Source organism: Ixodes scapularis, unplaced genomic scaffold (genome assembly GCF_016920785.2).
Source record: "Ixodes scapularis isolate PalLabHiFi unplaced genomic scaffold, ASM1692078v2 PGA_scaffold10__122_contigs__length_95168666, whole genome shotgun sequence".
Classification (NCBI taxonomy): Eukaryota; Metazoa; Arthropoda; class Arachnida; order Ixodida; family Ixodidae; genus Ixodes; species Ixodes scapularis.
In genome coordinates, this window is record NW_024609836.1 from 27,600,320 (window position 1) to 27,618,063 (window position 17,744).

The following is a 17,744-nucleotide window of genomic DNA, read 5'->3' on the forward strand; positions in this document are numbered from 1 at the left end:
GTTCCCTCTTGTCATGCTCGAATCCGATGTCGTGGAGAAGGCGACGCACAGTCCAAGCCTTCAACGAGGGAAGTTCAGTGCTCGCGCAGGATTCGGCCGTTATCTTCTTGACCGTGAGGACCTCGTTCCGTCGAAAGAAACGATGGACGCACGATCTTAGCGCGCACAACGTGAACTCGCCGTACCTGACTTTGCGCCGCCTCTTGCCTTCACTTGCTGGGCGCTTCCGAGAAGGTGTCACAACTTGTCCCTCGGTTTCTTTCGCCTGCTCCCTAATCTCGAGGGCGGTGCGTACACCAACGCCAAGCAGCTTGCTGACTTTGATGCAGGACTCGTCCACAGTGAGGCCGGGCTGGCCGGGCTTGGCGGGCGGTTCGTGTCGCACCTAAACGTACGCGTTCATTATCAGCTGCCGTGCAGCTCGGTTGAGGACATCGCCGCTCTTATGCTTCTTGTAGAGGCGCCTTGGCGTAGGCGGCGAGGCTGCACCAGACTCTCTTGACGAAGAAGAATTGGAGGAATCGCATTCCGCTGTCTCCACGTTGGGATTCATAACGGAAAAGGGCGACTTCGGCATTGTTAAAACTCGAATCGCAGGAACTTTCAAAACCCGAAACGCAGGTTTTTTTTTTAACAAACGCAGAAAATACACGGAATGTACCTAATTCGAGTAGGAAGGTTATCAAGCTAAAACCAACAACCATATATGCATTACTTATAAAAGCTACAATTTTCGTTGCCCTGAAGCCTTCTTTTTACGTCAACCTTCCGGAGCGAGTAATTTGCCTCGGCTTGGTGGCACAAGCTGCCGCCCGCTACAAGGTCTGTCTGTAGTCAATATCCATCCATTGAAGTAGAAGGGGCGTTTTCAGCGAACTATCTTTTCGACTGCGGAGGCGTCTGAAGCGGGCGCATCACGCTAATGGGGAGGGGCTTCTACTACCTTCTTAACTTGTAACCGACTATAGCAGCCTCTTAAGTTCGGGGCACAAGTGCTTATTGATGGAGATAGGCACTGTTAACGGAAGTCCTACGGTATGGGCCGTCAGTCTGAGGGGGCGTGCCTTTTCTGCAATCAAATCTCGTTTCCATCGGTGCATGAATTATGCAACTATGTTTTTGCTTTCCGGATTATTGCTGACAAGCACACGATGGCAGATTTCGCTGTCGGTATCCGGGATCGACTCACCGATCCTGTCACCAATCTTCGATAATGTGGCGTAAAGGTTTTCGTTTGGCTGGGCGTGGGGATTCTCTTGATCTATGTTAGCATTTCGGAAATACTTTTCACAATATGCAAGACGCTGTTGTGTTTTGCTCTTTGGCGAGCTCATCGCACTTGACGTGCAACATTTTACTGTTCAGCCTTTAGTTCCTTATTCTCAGTGCGAATAGCTTTCAGTTCGCTCTTCATGTCCCGAAACTTCTTGTTCACAAACGTCATGCTGTTTTTAATTTCCCTCAGTTCTTTTCGAAAATCCCTCTCAAGTAAGTCCTTTAGTTGTTTTCATTCCGTTTTTAACTCGCGTTTTAGATCATCGCGCATTGCATCCGCTTCCTTATTTATGTTAACAACAACAGAAAAAAAAAATCCCGGCCGCGGCAGCAGCAAAGAGTTATATATAAAAAAAGGGGTGTAAGTACTACACTCGCTATTTATGAGAGTTTATATACTCCGGTTCACTTTAAGCCCCACCGCAGGCAACGCTACCGTGGAGCCAATCAAGGAGCACCAAAAGTGTTTCGTCATGAACTTCGACTAGTACTTTTTGGGGCGATTTGTATATGAAACAAGGGTTGTAAGTACTACACTCCCTATTTCTGAGAGTTTATATACTCCGTTTTACTTTAAGCCCCACCGCAGCCAACGCTTTCCATGGAGCCAATCAAGGAGCACCGAAAGTCTGTCGTGAACTTCGACTAGTGGTTTTTGGGGCGAGATGAAACAAGGGGTGTAAGTACTACACTCCTTATTTTTTAGATACTCCGTTTCACTTTAGGCCCCACCGCAGCCAACGCTAGAATGGAGCTAATCACAGAGCGCCAAAAGTGTGTCGTCGTGGCTGTCGTCGTTTTTGTGCTTTCGCTCTCACCGGCTACAACATTCGCGCACAGTGATTTCCGCGTGATCCTGGGCTGTTTTCTGTGCCTGATTTGTCTATAGTCTCCGGTGATAGAAAACGCATAAAGACGACGTGCGCCACGATAATGCCCTTTTTGGCGCTTACAGATTGCCCCTGTTGAGACGCAGAGTGGTCTGCGGTCGGATTTAATGTCGACTTTGTATCCTCCGTTCGTAAGACCAGGTAGAAGCTTGGGAAACAAGAAATCCTCTGCTTCCTCATAAAATTGTCACGTCGCAACATGATCTGACGTTCGTTCAAACAAACTTTCTCAGAAACCCTTTTTAGATGCAGGCCGTACAAAAAAAAAAAAAAAAAATAAAAAAATTATACTTGTTTGATTGTATTATTCCTTATTACGAAATTATAAAGCCCCCACATGACGGGTACATAGCCCCAAACGTTTTTTCTTCTAAGAATGAAACGGCGGAAGTTTGCATGTTTCGCGCAAAAAGTGCGCGTTTGTTCTTTTTCTCTTTTTTAAAAGAACATTTCTCGAAAACTTTTGTGTCAATAAATTTGTTTACGCTCATCTCTATCCAAAAGGGTTCGTTGAGTGCAAACGCTTTTTAAGTGTTCGGGGGGCAAAGTGAGGGTGCCTTAAAAGCTATCTTTTTTGGCGCCTGTCCGGAGGCATCGGTACCACCTTTGAATAAACTAATAGTTTATAAAGAAAACAGAAACAAACTGGGAGGTAAAATTTATTTTCTCTCCAGAAATGTGGGTACGAGGGCCTAGGTGCACGTCTTGCGAAGATTAATCTCGGCTCGATTTGTTTAATAAAAAAAAAAAGAACGACAATAAAGTTTCGCTTTTTTTTTTCTTTGTATTGCTGTTTTTTTATTTTTTTAATTGTATTTTGTGTTGAGCTTTGTTGAAAACCGCGTAACAACGAATGAGAGCGCAGCTAGTCAAATCGACGGGTCTTCAGTACATTGACGGGTTCAAACAGCAAAAGAAGGAATAATAATAATAAAAAAAAAAGATGGGGAAAGAGGAGGAGAGAAAGTTGAGAAACGCGACGCAGCATACGAGCCTTAGCAAGCAGACGGTTACTTTTTATTTGAGTCTTAGTGGCGTTTGACGACTTTGAAGCAGTGCTTGATGCAGTGACGCTGTTGGAAAGTGTTCGATGAACTGCTGTAATTCCGCCCTCCCCCAGAGCACTCCGTCCTCTATTTGCGGGCTAGCGTACACCAGCTAGGAACACTTGGAGCGAAAGCTCGCTCTGCAGAACCCAGATGCCCTGGGTTCAATCCCGACCCCTGCCCGTTTCGATGATGTTCATCGTACCGACATGCGGTCCTGTATCACTACTGCGTGATGCGCGTTAAAGACCCCAGGCTAGCGGTTGTACCGCACTGGCTAAGTTGCTTAGCTGCAATTGAGACACCGGACGGTCACTAAGGCAGACTAACTTCCTGCTGTATAAACGTATATACACACCAATTTAGGCAGCGTCACGCATACACCGAACGCTTAATTTGGTCGGTCTATTCACAGGCTTCGGCCTTTCTCTGTCAACAGGACTCCACTGGATCTGGTTTTCCACACTGGTCCAAGTAAAGTTTGAGAAGCACTCTTTGAAAAAAAAATGTTGAACCTTTTTTTATATTGCTTTCAACTTATTTCTTAACTCTATTTCGTTCTTTTTTTTTTCATTTCGCCTCGCGTATTGTTAAAGCGGTGGGAGAATATGTCCCCATTTCTCAGTCGGCACCGCGTCGTTCCTTCCTTTACTACTTTTGTTTTCACCTACGGTTCGGACGGCGTTCCGTAGGGAGCGAGCTCCACTGAAAAGATTTGGATTCAAAATGAAACCGTAACCTTTTTATTTTTTCTTTCTCTCAAGCTGGGAATTCTAGAGAGAGCAAATTGTAGGGTTAAGACCCCCGTCAAAAGAACCCGGTTTCGGTTGGTTATGCGTCGGCGCTTTGTACACGGCTGCGGTAATTAAAGGACGCCGAGGCGGGGAGCTGGCACAATGGACATCGCGTACGTATATGGAACTGCGGTCTGCTGGGAACCCGCAGGCACGCTTGCCCGCCATTCGGCACGCCGAGGCTGGCGGCGGAGCGGTGGCTCTGAGCAGCTTGCCATTCCGTACATAGACACGTTCATTCGGTACCTAAAAATAAATAGCAGAAACGAGCGATTGCTAGGTCAGCGAAAGGGCGTCACGTGGCGCTTCAGTCGCGCCAACATGGCGTGAGCAAGATTGCCTATAGGCGGTATTCACTGAGCGCCGTGTTTGAGCACAGAGTTCACAGCGCAAGCTCAGAGCGGCCCTTTTTTTATCTTTTGAGAACTACAATCTTCATTGCGTGGAATGCACTTATCGGGGACACTCCGTTCCTTGATCTGCTAGTGGGTGCCGCCATCTTGGTACTTTAAACAAATGAGATGCAAATGTCGATCGTCACAATTTAGATATGCGATTTCCTCAGCTTTAGTGACAGGAAGCTCAGGCGACATCATTTTGCTCCGTCGCAAACTGTGCTAACATTTCTGTAGAAGGGGAAAACGTTTCCCGTGATTTCAGACAACGCTTCAGAAAACTGGCGACCGTGATCTTAAGCATCGAGATGACCGAAGCGTCGTTACTCTGAAGCGTTGCTTACTTAATAGCTCTAGAATGCGCGATGCGGAAGGGTTGTGCAAGCTCATCCCAAGTTCGCATTCTCCAGCGACGGACACGACGATTGGCAATTCAAGCAACCTTGACGGCTCCTAACGGCAAAAAGGGAAAGCTGTGGCGGCGGGGTCAGTCGCTAGTCTCCACGAGCGAATCAGACATTCACAGCGCTTGGTGGTATGAAGACAACTCCAAAAAAGTGTGTTCAAAAACACGCGATGAAAATAGCCAGTTCGGAGAGCAAGGTCGTCTGCTTCTTGCGCGGGGGTTACGGTGACGTCAGAACAACGCCAAGTTTCGATTGGCTTTGATTGGAACGATAGTGGGCAGGCCTTAACGATAGATGGTTTGGGTTTTGCCCACAATATGTTACAATCGACCAATAAGAGCTCAGGGTTCTGACATCATCGCGACCGCTTTGCCAGAAACAGAAGAGCTTGCGCTCGACATAGCCACCGACAAAATGAAAACGGCAAAGCGTGTCTTTTGAACGCCCTACCTCCTAGCACGCGCCCGATACCTTCCTGCCGTGCTATATATGACTGCGCTTGAGCGTTTGAGGTGCACCAGTTGCCCGAACGTTGTCGAGGGTACGAACCTCACGTTGGAGCCGGGACAACCGAAGCCCCTCTCCTTCGTTCTCGCCTTGTCGAAAACTATTGACTCTGTAAGTGTGACGTCATGGGTCCAAACAAACCGTTGCTAGGGTCGTTGTTATGGACTAGGTTTCGCTACGAAAACCCGAACGTTCAAATATTAGGAGTAGGATTTAAACTTCTCAAGATCACAAATATAGAAAGCTTGAATGTCATATATGTTTCGACAGAAGTGGTGCCGGTAATCGCTTGTTTCTGAAATATTTACGGCTGCAACTTCCGGTCCTCAAGATGCCTGCAGCAGACAACGAATGCAAGAAGTATGCCGACTGCCACACGCCGGCCGGCCAAGCCGGCGCCGTCGTTCAATCGTTTGAATAAGGACAATATTTTGATATTGAATTTGTTTGAAATATAATGATTTTTAGTAACTTAAAATAATTCATGGTGGAGTGCGATGTAAAATATGGTTTATCGAAAGTCCGGGCGTCGATCGAGATGATCGTCTCCTAGAAGATCGCATATTGGACCCGTGAGAAAAGCACTTCAGGCGATCGGTCCTGATCCCAAATTTTGTTTGTGGACTCGCGCTATGCGAGGGTGCGTCGTGACTGGTTGTAACCATCGCTGCAATGGTTACTGAAAAATCGCGATAGACATGGAATTCTTTATAACCTGACAACCTCAATATTAATAATAATATAATAATAAACAATTACCTTGACGGCGAATGATTTGTTTCTCATACTGGCCTACACTACGCCGGTAACGCACTTCAGGTCGTCGTCGTAAATGATCTGCATGACGTGGTTTGATTTTACGGCGTTTTCACCCCTCTGGACTAAGCTACGTTCTTCACAGAAAAAAAAAAAACAAAAAAAACCCACATTGCGGAGGTTTTTACGGCCACGGCAATCCACTTTTTTTTTGTCGCTTGTTTACCGACGCATTTCAATGAAGACGCCCGCTGCAACAGAGGCCAGCAAGTCTATCGTGTCGTATGCTACCAAAGAAAAGCGGAATGTAATACTTCAGAAATGGCTTTCATTGTTGAAATACGACACTGAGACGACATGAACATCTTCATAATGAGATATCAAGAAGTTAGGTTGCTTACAAAAAAAAAAAATATTGACTAATACTTGTAGGCCAAAATCTAGCCTCATATAGAGTCTCCGTGCATTAGTCCATAGCAACGTCCCTAGCAACGGTTTGTTTGGACCCAGACGCCGTGTTGTGACGTCATCACTTACGGGGTCAATTGTCGACGTCAGCGATCGAAAGCGTCCCTGGGGTCGGCCTGCCACGATTGGCCGAATGCTGACTATGACGTCAGCAAAGAATTTCTCTCCAACGAAAATAAGAGGAATGTAAGAACTTTAATTTTGACGGTGCTGGCAGTGTTTTTTTTTTTTTTCAGAGCTCAATGATTTCAAGCTTCCACCATGCACATTACAAATACCATCGAACTTGTTAACAAGATAGTTACGTCAGGAGAGGGAACCATAGGACGGCGCCACCATGTTTCGGTGGCGCCCTCGTTTGGTTATCTTTCGTGACGTCATTACCTTGTGTTCAACAAGTTCAATGGTGTTTGTAATGAGCATGGTGGAAGCCTGAAATCATAACGCTCTCAAAGCAACGCTGCCAACACCGTCAAAATTGAAGGTCTTTCATTCCTCTTATTTCCGTCGATGAGACATTCTCTGCTGACGTCATAGTCAGCATTGGGCCAATTGTGGTGGGCCGACCACAGCGACGCTTTCGATCGCTCACGTCGCCAATAGGAGGTGCCATATTTGTAACACGTGGGAGGTCGACAGACAGCAGCAGTTCCCAGAGCACGCTCTGGGAACGCGGCTGTGTTGTAGATCCTTCGCCGCCCCTACATGGCTGTTCACGTTTTGCTCGTTCGTTGAGAGCGTCGATAACATCTTTTTTTATTTACTGCTTTACCGTCATTATATGATTTAATACACTGAATTGTCAATCATCATCGATGACAACACCATTGTAGCAAGCAAAAAAATAAATATTCGGAAAAGCTTACCGTCTGCCGCAGCATCCCCGAGATTGAAAATAGACCTATTGCTATAAGGAGTATTCACTGGGTGCCATATTTGTGGGTGCTGTCTGGAGCGCATGCTCTCAACGAGCCCAGATCAATAGGCTGCTAAGACCGGCAATCTTGAGGGTGCGGAATGCACGTTACAAAAGAACTGTGGAAGCTCGCCATCAGCACGCGCTCAGCATTTGCGCACACAGCTATGGCCGCCAGTGAATACTTCCTATCTTACCCAAGCATCAATGAGAATGCCGGGATTGGTGTTCCACGCGCCGCACGTGCTGGCCTCAGCAGTAGTAATTTTTCTAAAGCAAAAACCTAAAAGAAATGGCATCTTGCACGCGTGTTCGTCAACGCTTTATTTTGGTTATTCACTTCGAATCTTTTATACGGGGAGCGCGTGCGCGTGTGGCGCGTAAAACACCAATCCCTGCATTCCCCTTGATGCCTGGGTAATATTAGCAGCGAGACTTTTTGGTGACGCCCTCCTATGGTTTCCTCTGGTGACGTCATTATTACCTTGCGAAGAACAAGTTCAACCGTGTTTATTATTAGCATGGTGGACGCTTAAAATCACTGCGCCCTGAAACCAACACTGCCAATACCCTCAAAATTGAAGTTCTAACATTGCTCTTATTCCTGTTGATGAGAGAACCTTTGCTTCCGTCATAGTCAGTATTCGGCCAATTGTGAAAGGCATAGCGAAGCGTTTGATCGCGCACGTCGCCAATAGCAAATGGTCTATTGGGAACAGCCCAACCACTCTGGATCTCTGTGTACTGTACTCACTAAAGCCCCTCGATGTCTTTGCGTTCGTCTTGCAAGTAGCGTCAAATGCGCGACTGCACGAGGCCCATGTCTCGAGCGGCCCTTGGAAGCAAATGGCGACACAGCACTCAAATGAGCGGGCCTTGGAAGCGAGTGGCGGCGGAGCACCCGCTCATGGCACGTGTCTCGCGCGCTTCCACAACAATGGTTGGCGTTACTTGTAAAAAACGCTTTTATCAAGGGGCTTTAGTACTCACGACAACGCAGCGCCGCGTGTGGCAACTTAACGGCTTCGGCTGTCGATCACTTGTGCTAATTTTTTTTTAGTGCCTACTGTACACTTAAAAAAGTAAACTATGGTTCGAAAAATAAAGTATTAGGCCATATTTTAATGGCCTGATACTGCTTTTTAGAAGCAGCGCCTTAAGGAAGGTAGTAAAAAAAGAAGCACTGCAAAGGCGTCTAAACGTCTTTGCAGTGTCTAAACCTGAAGACGCGAATAATTAGATCCCTCAAAGAAATAGGCGCCATCTAGAACGTGATGTGTAAAGAGACAGCTTTAAAAACTTTTTGCTAGCATCACTTTACGCGTTGCATTATGGCACCTCTTTGGCCATAGACTGGGGTTTCATGCTTTCGGTTTCGATCGCCCCATGCACCTCAGAACTGCATGGAAATAAAGTCTGCGGTCGCTTCGATTGCTGCCCACATTCACCTTCTTGAGAGCAACCGTTGAAACACGAACCACCAGCGGCCGTAAGGAGCTGCTTAAGCTAAACGAGAAGTAAGAGTCGAGGAACCGAGGAACCATTCCTTTCGGGCGACCTGGCTACCTGCCCAGAGTGAAGCATGACCCACCAGACGAACAGATAATTTAAGAAGCCCGTTGAGGAGATGGAACAGGATGACCGAACCAGTGATTCTTCTTCCTCCCTATGTACTTCCGTAGTCCTGTTTACATGTCCACAGATGCTGGCACGCCGGGAGCCCCCCCCCCCCCCCCTCCTCTCTAAAAAAAGTGCCTAATTATTTTATTTTTATTGGTAGTCAACATGCACCTACATATTAATATAAAGTTAAGGAAAGTCACATATTTCCAAATGAAAGAAATTTATTTGATTGTAACGGGATATCGTGAAGTGAGATTGGCAAATCAAAACCGAAACTGTTGACAAGGCTTTCCAAGATGCTTTCCCCGGCGCTACGCTGCTAGGATCGCCTCGATTTTGCAAGAGGTCTATTATACGGTTCCGCCATAGTTTGAGCACGTCTTCACGCAACATATCTAACAGGCGAACTCTGCCAGAGTTCTCATCGAGAAGTAGTTCTGCGCCAGCGTTCGTAAGGATTCGGATCCAATCGGACGCTGCTTGCCCAAGAAATGGCGGCCGCCAATGTTGCTTGACTCAGCTCGTGCACTGGCTTTGTGGGGGCTTCCTCTCGTACCGCTTTATCTAAGAAGAAGCTTTAGCAGGCCGGCCCTGTGAACTTAGAGATGTCGTCTAGTGCGGGACGCAGTTTTCGTAGTCTCAGAGTGATGCATCTCAGTACGACGTATTTCTGTGCAAGCAGAAGCACGAGCTGGTATGTGCTGCCCTAAAAGAGCGAATGTTCAGCGCTCTCGGATCGCTTCACCTCCACCACCGGCTTTTGGAATCAGTTCTTACACATTATGATATGTATCCACCGAACATACACAACCTAAAATAAGGTAAACACTAAATATACTATAACAAATTTGCGAATTTTGTGTCTATAAATTTTATTTGAAGCAGGAATAAATCTTGTAGCTCATTTTGGCTATCCTACTGAAACTTTTTGGACGTAGTCTCTTCGTGACGTGTTTACTTAGTCACGCCACATTACGTCTCGTTATATATCCCATAACATATGTATAATTAAGTGGCGGGCGATGTTTCGCCTTGAAATATGTCAGTGGGCCATGCCGCTTCCACGGCGTTCTTTGTACGGCGTTTTTTGTACGGCGTTCTTTGTACGGCGGTCTTCTCCTAAATTCCGAGTCCTTGATCTAACCCCATTTAAAATGTTTTGGTTGTTTGTTCCACCCGTTCTCCCATCTTTGCGTATAAATGATCAGACGAACCAGATCAGTTTTCTTTTTTTTTATTTCGATACTTCCAATTTTACTTTTTACCACTGTTCGTTTCTTCTTTTTCCGACGTGCGACCTAACCGACATCTCCCCCACATCGACTGGTGACTCAAACGGGAGAGGCTTTGCACTTACCTCATAGCGATCGAGCACAGCGCATGTATTCAACGACGGCAGAAAGGATTAATGGTCAACTTGGGAAGCCTGACAACATAGTTGATCATCTTAAAGATGTAGGTAACTTAGAAAGTATTCAGATGTCGTCGTCAGCAGGAGCTGAGGGTAAAGGAACTTAGTGCTGTGGGTAAAAGAACTTATCATGGTGCGAAAGAAGCCTGGAAGGCGCTCGCTGTCAGCACACACTTCACCATACAGCACAGAACTATTGGCTTCGAGATGTTTCGGTGGTGTCCCCTTATGGTTCTTATCCCTGCCGTCAAACCAAGATAATTAGTAGCAAGCGACAAGTTCGATTGTACGTAAAACGCGGTTAAAGCTTAGTAATCACGTTACTAAATCAACACCGTCAGAGTTGAGAGTTTGATTTTGATCTTATTTCAGCCGATGAGAGCAGATATAACCTTTCTTAAGACGTCATAATGAGCGTTTTGCCAATCGTGGAAGGACAACCACAGCAACACTTTTGGTCACGCAGATCGCCAATAGCCGCCAGTGAATACTGCCCTGTAGTCATGTTTGACAAAGAAGAGGAAAAACATCAAAAATCCCTCACGAAAAAAACAAAAACAAAAACAAAAACAAAACAAAAAAAAAAACATTGTGCTTATTGAGGGCTAAAGATCTTGCATGCAACGGGGCAGTGCACGTGTCCGGCGCGTGCTCGTCCGAACGACGCAGCGTTCCGGGCCGACCAGTTGGGACGCGTATCCTGCATCTTTGTGAAGTTAGATTGGCAACGTGTATCCCGCAGTGGCGGCGCGAGTTATCCTTGTTAATATGGGCTCTGGACTAATACTTTCGATGGCAGTGGACACCTTGGTTGCCCTGCACACTTTATTCGCCCAAATGTTGATAGCGGAGCGGAAGGTGATTGCCGGACCAAGCGAGTGCCGCACCATGTAACTGCGCCCTCTGAACGCTCGAGAAGCACGCAGTGAGTGGCACCAGACCAGCGAGTTAGTGGTCCAGCAACCAGAGAACTTTCATTCCGGTATAAAGAAATAATAATTTCAGCTGAGACAACCTTGTCTCATGTCGTCGCCGCCGCGCGTGCGAGAAATAGAAAAATTATTTCCCCCCCCCCCCCCCCGCCATGAGGTGATGGGGAACCGTACCTCCGACCTCAGGTTCGTGACGGCAGCATTCAATCCGCATTGCGCGACCGTGCTGTAGCTACCGCTTCATGTCCGCAGTGCCGGATGAAGAGGGCGAAAAGGGCGGCCCTGGCGTCTTGCCAAAAATGGACCCTTTTCGGAACTCACGGTTTCACGGTTTCTTGGGTGCCAGATGTTTGAGTGGAATATTCGCGAGCGCTCGTGCGACGCCCAAAAACCATCCATTCAAGAATTCCTTGAACCGGGAGTCCGGAATAGGGTCCATCGCGCGACGAAGAGAGTATTATCGTGCCGTTCGCATGAAAGACTTGTTTTCAAACAGTACTCGCGTTATGCAAAATGCCACTTTGGCACTATCCGGTTGCGACGCGTAATGCTCGATGGTTTTTGAAACTTTCACCGCTCTTATCCACTTCACGGATCTTCTGGTGGCAGTCGTCAGTGATATGCACGACGCCAACCAAGACGGCTAGGAGAATTAACCGTACCTCCGTCCTCAGGTTCGTGACAGCACCATTCAACCCGCATTGCGCGACCGTGCTGTAGTTATCGTTTTCGTTTCTTCGCACACTGTGGGCGAAAAATACGATTTTTTCTCTTCTTGTTGGCCCGTTTTGGGCAACAACCATGGTACGAAAGCTTTGTTGCATAGGGCCAAGCGGTGACGAGCGCCAGTTGACTACTTTAGACTGTTGTGCGTCAGTGACTTTTGAGTAAGTCGGTAAGAAAGAAAGAATAGAAAACGAAATGAAAATATTACAGAAGGACACTTAAAGGGGAACTCCGCCGACATTTTGAGCTACCTAATCCAAAGGCATAGTCTGAATGCGGATGGCTTCCTGATTCCGAAATGCTATGTCGTTCTCCCAGATTAACTCTAGTTAATTAAAAAAGTGATATTTTGTTTGCTGCCGAAACCGAAACATCGTTCTCCCTAGTTTTTCTCCAGTTTTCCCCGCCGCCCAAGCGTGACGTCACTTGTGTGCAGCGAGGCGCGCGGCCGGCAATCGGGTACGCTCGCGCCCGCCTTTCTCGCGTCTAACAGCAAAAGAACCTGGCCGTTCGTGCTGTTTGAAGCTGATAATTATCTATATTTGCACAAAGTATGGTCTTGGCCTACGTGCCTAACTATAAGAAAGTAAAAAAAAAAAATAAAAAGAAAAACGGAAGCAATTGGAATTTTCATAAAACCGTTTTTGCAACTCGCTACACTCAAGCCGCGGCTCGCTAGTTTCATATCTCCAGTAAACCCGTTCTCCTTTTACTAGAAGATGGCTGGCGAAGAAAGGTCGAAGAGTCACGCAATACGTTTTTTGACGAATTGCCAAAGCACCGCGGAAAATGCTCGGAATGTGGCTACAGATGCCCCACACGCTCGTATGACCTTAAGGAACCTGCCATTTGTTTTAGATCTTCTTTTGAAAAGTTGCTGTTGCAGGCGTCAGCACGTGTAACTACTCATGTGGCATGAATATGCTCCTTGGTGCTTAAGTAATTTAGGAAAAGATCTGTAGACCATTTCTGAAAAGCGCTTCTGGTCGATGCCATTTTCAGCGTTCGTGCGTGTGGCGCGTACATTGCTCGCCTTCCAAAGCGATGAACATGTTCGTGCTGGGCTGGGACCTAAGACATGTAGACTGTGATTCTCGTAAACAATGAAATGTATAGAATAGAATGAACTGCATTCGTGTAGATCAGATGGCAGGTTACTGGTCATGAAGATCGTGTTAAAATGACGATTAAAAGAACTTCGCAACCAACAAGCCAAGCATCAAGGTGCAATGGAATTCATTCATTCATTCATTTGTTTATTTTCTGTGCTCATGAACAGCTTGACGCCTTGGTAATGATGCACAACAAAATTTTCCCAGGTTAGTTACAACAGTCTTGAAAGCTACGAAATTTGGGTTAAAAGCATCAATATCTGCTCCCTCGAGGGTATTGTAGAAGTGTTGAACACAGCTCATGGGACTGGTTTGGAATGCGTATAAAATACACAAATACACTGGTCATCTCAAAATAAAGATTATTTGCTTGAAGATACAATAGTGCGTGAGGTGCAGAAAGACATCATAAATCTTTTAATGAAAATAAGTTAAAAAACGTTGCTAAAAACATGTACCCGTATTTTTTTCTCTTTACTCTTTGAGTAGAATGCAACGCGTTCAAGCACCCATCCACGAGAGCACTTGGGAAAAGGGTAATTATATTAAGATTTTTAAAATTAAGTTGGTTTAGCACAGTTTTTATCAGCTGTAAATCTGAAATGCCTCCCCTCAACAACATTGATATTTTCATGGTAAAAAAAAAAAACTTTTCAGCCCTATATAAAATTTCTCCGCAATAGAATAAATTGAAGACGTTTTCACCACTTTTTCTGCAAAGAATATTACCCGCCAACCATTAAACAAACCAGGCAAGGCTCTATCGTATTTTAATCGAGCTCAACACCTGCTCCATAAACTTCTGTAATATCAGACAGGAATAGCAATGTGTCGAAACTCATGTCTAAATTCAGACTTGAACTTTGTTTAGACGTTTCACTTCTCGTCTTCAACATATCGGCCGCGTGAGTGGAACTCCGAGAGTAGCCCGAGCTGGATTCGACGTCCGAAACAAATATAGTGTTTATAAAAAAACAAATTAAAAAAACAAAAAAATCACTGAACCAGTTGTGAATAACAAATATGACTGTGCAAAATGTCGACTATAGTGCTAGATCGTGTACTATATTTCTCGATATTATTAGCGCCCTTCTTTAGACGGGTGTCGTAATGGTCACAGCCGGCTTGAGTTTGCGCTTGCCGCTCTTGAAGCTGCTCCAGCTGCTGAAGGAAACTCAACTCGCAGCACGCGGCTATAAAGTATTCCGAGCAAAAGTGAAAATGTTTCACGTGACACTAGTTTTCTCGGCACACAGCTCGCGCAAAAGCACCTTGACGCGGCTGGCCTCCATTGCTGCCGGGGAACGCTTTTTTTTTTTCTCCCACGAAAACAAGGGTAAAAAAAGAAGCTTTTTTCCGGCACTGTTTCTACAATCTATCGCGGAGCATAGATTGCTACCCATTGCAAAGGAACTTTCAACCTTGAAGCTGCGGAAAAATTATCTCGATCGCTGGCGTCCAGAAAGCCCCTTCGCGGGCCGCGGTTGCCCGAGTCGCTCGTCTGCCAGCACATTCGTGACGTACGCGGGTAGGGAAAGGTAGGGAGTTTTCATTGTTGCCAGTATAGAGTTGCCTCCTGGAACCCTCGCGGCCGGCGTAATTTGAAAACTCAATAACTTCACGGAAAATGTTTCTTTTCTTAAAATATTTTGGTTATCATTTGAGAAAGGGTTATTGACGCGGTCTGCAAATTTTCAGCCAAATCGAAGTCTACCAAAAAATCGGCGGAGGTTTCCTTTAAGACCGCTTACGTGTAGTAATGCGAAAGCATTCCTATACGTAGCGTATTCCTACAAGCCGTGAGCCCCGCTATCCTCCGCAGAGGCCACCGGGGCAGCCTCTGTGGACGCCAGCCGACCGGGCTCTGGGGAGCAGCCGCTGTGCGCTGCTGCGGCGGTGCGCCGGAGCAGCGCCGAATGGGCTTCTCTGTGCAGTGGCGTTTCTTGGAACTATCCGGCGCGTGGGCCGCGTCGCAGTTATTTTAAGAGCCGTTCCGCGTTCCGCGGAGGGAATTTCTCTGCCGTTTCTTCGCGGTTACGGAAAACGCCAGCTCCGTTACATGGGGCAGTTAATGCTTTCGCATTAAAACAAAATGGCCAAATGGCCAAAGGATGGCACATCGCGCGTAATTCGTGTGCCGGTTCACACTTGCAGCGAAAAAATTAGCTCAGTAATGACGGAGAATCCGAAGTGGAATGATGAAGGTGGTTTGTGGATTCGCATTAGGACTCGATTTTACTCGATGCTACAACGCCGTTTCAAATCGTACGACCTTTTTTTTACATTCCAATACGATTCTTGTTGTCTGGCGATTAAAGTGCGATTAAAGTGCGTCAAAAATAATGTACAGTAGCTAACAATAACCGAAGTGCACGATTTGTACACGGACGTTTTACAGTATCATAGATATGACCTTCACGGTCCCCTTCGTTCACGTCTTTATGTTTGAGCTCTTGTTGCGTGTTTGTGTCGACATCAATGATCTCTATTGTAGTGTAGCTGGATCGCGGATCGGGAGCCCGTCGGTGTCGCCACCGGCGGCCATTGCTTGACACCAGGCAATACACGCAAGCCTATGGGAGAAACGCACAAAAGTAGGAATATAGAAGTATGTACGCTGTGCTCGGAGGCGAGTATTTTATGGTGTGCTGCGTTCCTAATGTTGGGTGTTTGGAGATATAATCGGTATTTGTCAAACGTTTGAACGCCGATTAAAAAAAAAATCAAACGTACCGTAGCGCCTACGGCTGAGCTAGCAAGCTTGCTATCGTAACGGGAGTAAACAAAGGAACTGGCCGTCAATAAGACCGTCCTTATTGAAGCCCAGAAGTTGATGAATGACAAAAAAGTTCCATTTCGACAGCGGTTTTCCGGGAGTGAGCGAATTCCGCGTAGCAAAGCCTTCGAGCTTGCCGTCTGCTAAACCCAACTCAACGAAACCGCCACCGACTCCGCAGTAACTCTAGGTAACTCTCGCCTCATTGAGCTGCTCGACATTTGTCGCCCAGCGGAGTACTCTCGACCACAAAATATTTATTTATAAGAACTGCGAGGGCTGTCAGTTTTAATGTTTGTACGCAAGCTATTTGATCGCCTTGTCGAAAAGCAGCCAAAAAGCTTCAGTGCCGACAACAGCTTAGAAAGCTGGGAAACGGCACTTGGTTCTTCTTTTTCCCATAGAGTCCCACGCATTGGCTGGTTTCAATCAATGGCCCCCGGTGGCGACACTCGGCCCCAGCTGCCGAGGCCGCGGTCCGCGATCCGGCCTACTACAATTGAGATCAGTGGTCGGCATCGCCCAATCTTGATCTTGCTTACCATGATATGTCCCTAGAAAGCTGTTAAATGGTAAGTAGACCTATGCATCTATAGTTAATGAGCTATAAATGAGTTAGGGACGTATGAGAGGTCATGGCTGTCCAGACGTGAACGATACAAGCAATCAAATTAATCGTAATCTATTTATTTTTGGAGTATTTTGGTAATAATTTCATTCCTTTTACGAGTTAGTAATCACAGGAGTAATATGTGATTAATTTTGGAAGCACCAAAATTACTTGCAACCGTTACAATTTCCCCCTTTCTGTTATAATGGGTCTCCTCGTTTCTAAAAATTTCCTATCAAGGCAACATCGAACGTTAGAAGGATGCTTCACCAAAATTGGTGGATTAAAAAGACAAGTAGTTTGTAATTCGGTGATCTTAATTTAAAAATGAACAGTTTGAAAGACCCGTTTCACAAAATTGTTTTCTTTATGGACAAAAAGTACGTTTAAAAGCGCGGCATTTGCATTTGTTTATGTGTGGCTCCGGTGCTATGTGAAATAATTCTAGTGAAGGTTGACCGCTTGATTTCAGTTGCAACAGTCGACGTTTATATTGTAAAGATATGCATATATGTTGATGATTTTATCGTCTTCCTTAGTACTCAGTCAAGCGAACTCTTGGACTCGCTAGCTCAGTTTATTTTAAATGTTTTAGCAGCTGATTCAACCGTTTGATGTTGGCCCTGGATCTTCCGGTGGACGTTTTCTTACAGTTTTTAGATGTCCAGTTTGGTTCAACTCGGCTGAACATGTGTGCTCGATGTATAATCCACGGACGAAAAAGGTCGTATTGCCTTACGACTCACCCCATCCGAAGTTGATTAAGAAAGACATCGCTTCGTTATGCCTACGGTCGGCACTTCTGAAATCTTGCCCGCACATCCTTCGCGAGAGTTTCGACCTTCAGGCGTTACGCCGGAAACAGTCAGGGTTTCCACCGTTTGTTCTCGTGGGAGTAGAGGAATCCCTTCTTGAGGAGTTGAAAATCCAAAGCACTGCACCCAAGAAACGTTAAAAAAAAAATTTGAAGTCGTGCCTTATGAGCATAAAGTATCGAACAACCTGAAAATGATACCTGCCAAACTCTGTGTGGACGTCGTCTTCACAGCTCCTTGCAAGTTGTCACATATATATGCAATGATCCGCGGACCAATGGTCAA

At 46.1% G+C, this 17,744-nt stretch overlaps 1 pseudogene; it reads right to left on the bottom strand.

The window, feature by feature from the left end:
- Window positions 1-962: 962 nt before the first annotated feature.
- Window positions 963-1,546, bottom strand: LOC120850341 (annotated as a pseudogene).
- Between the last annotated feature and the right edge of the window lie 16,198 nt (window positions 1,547-17,744).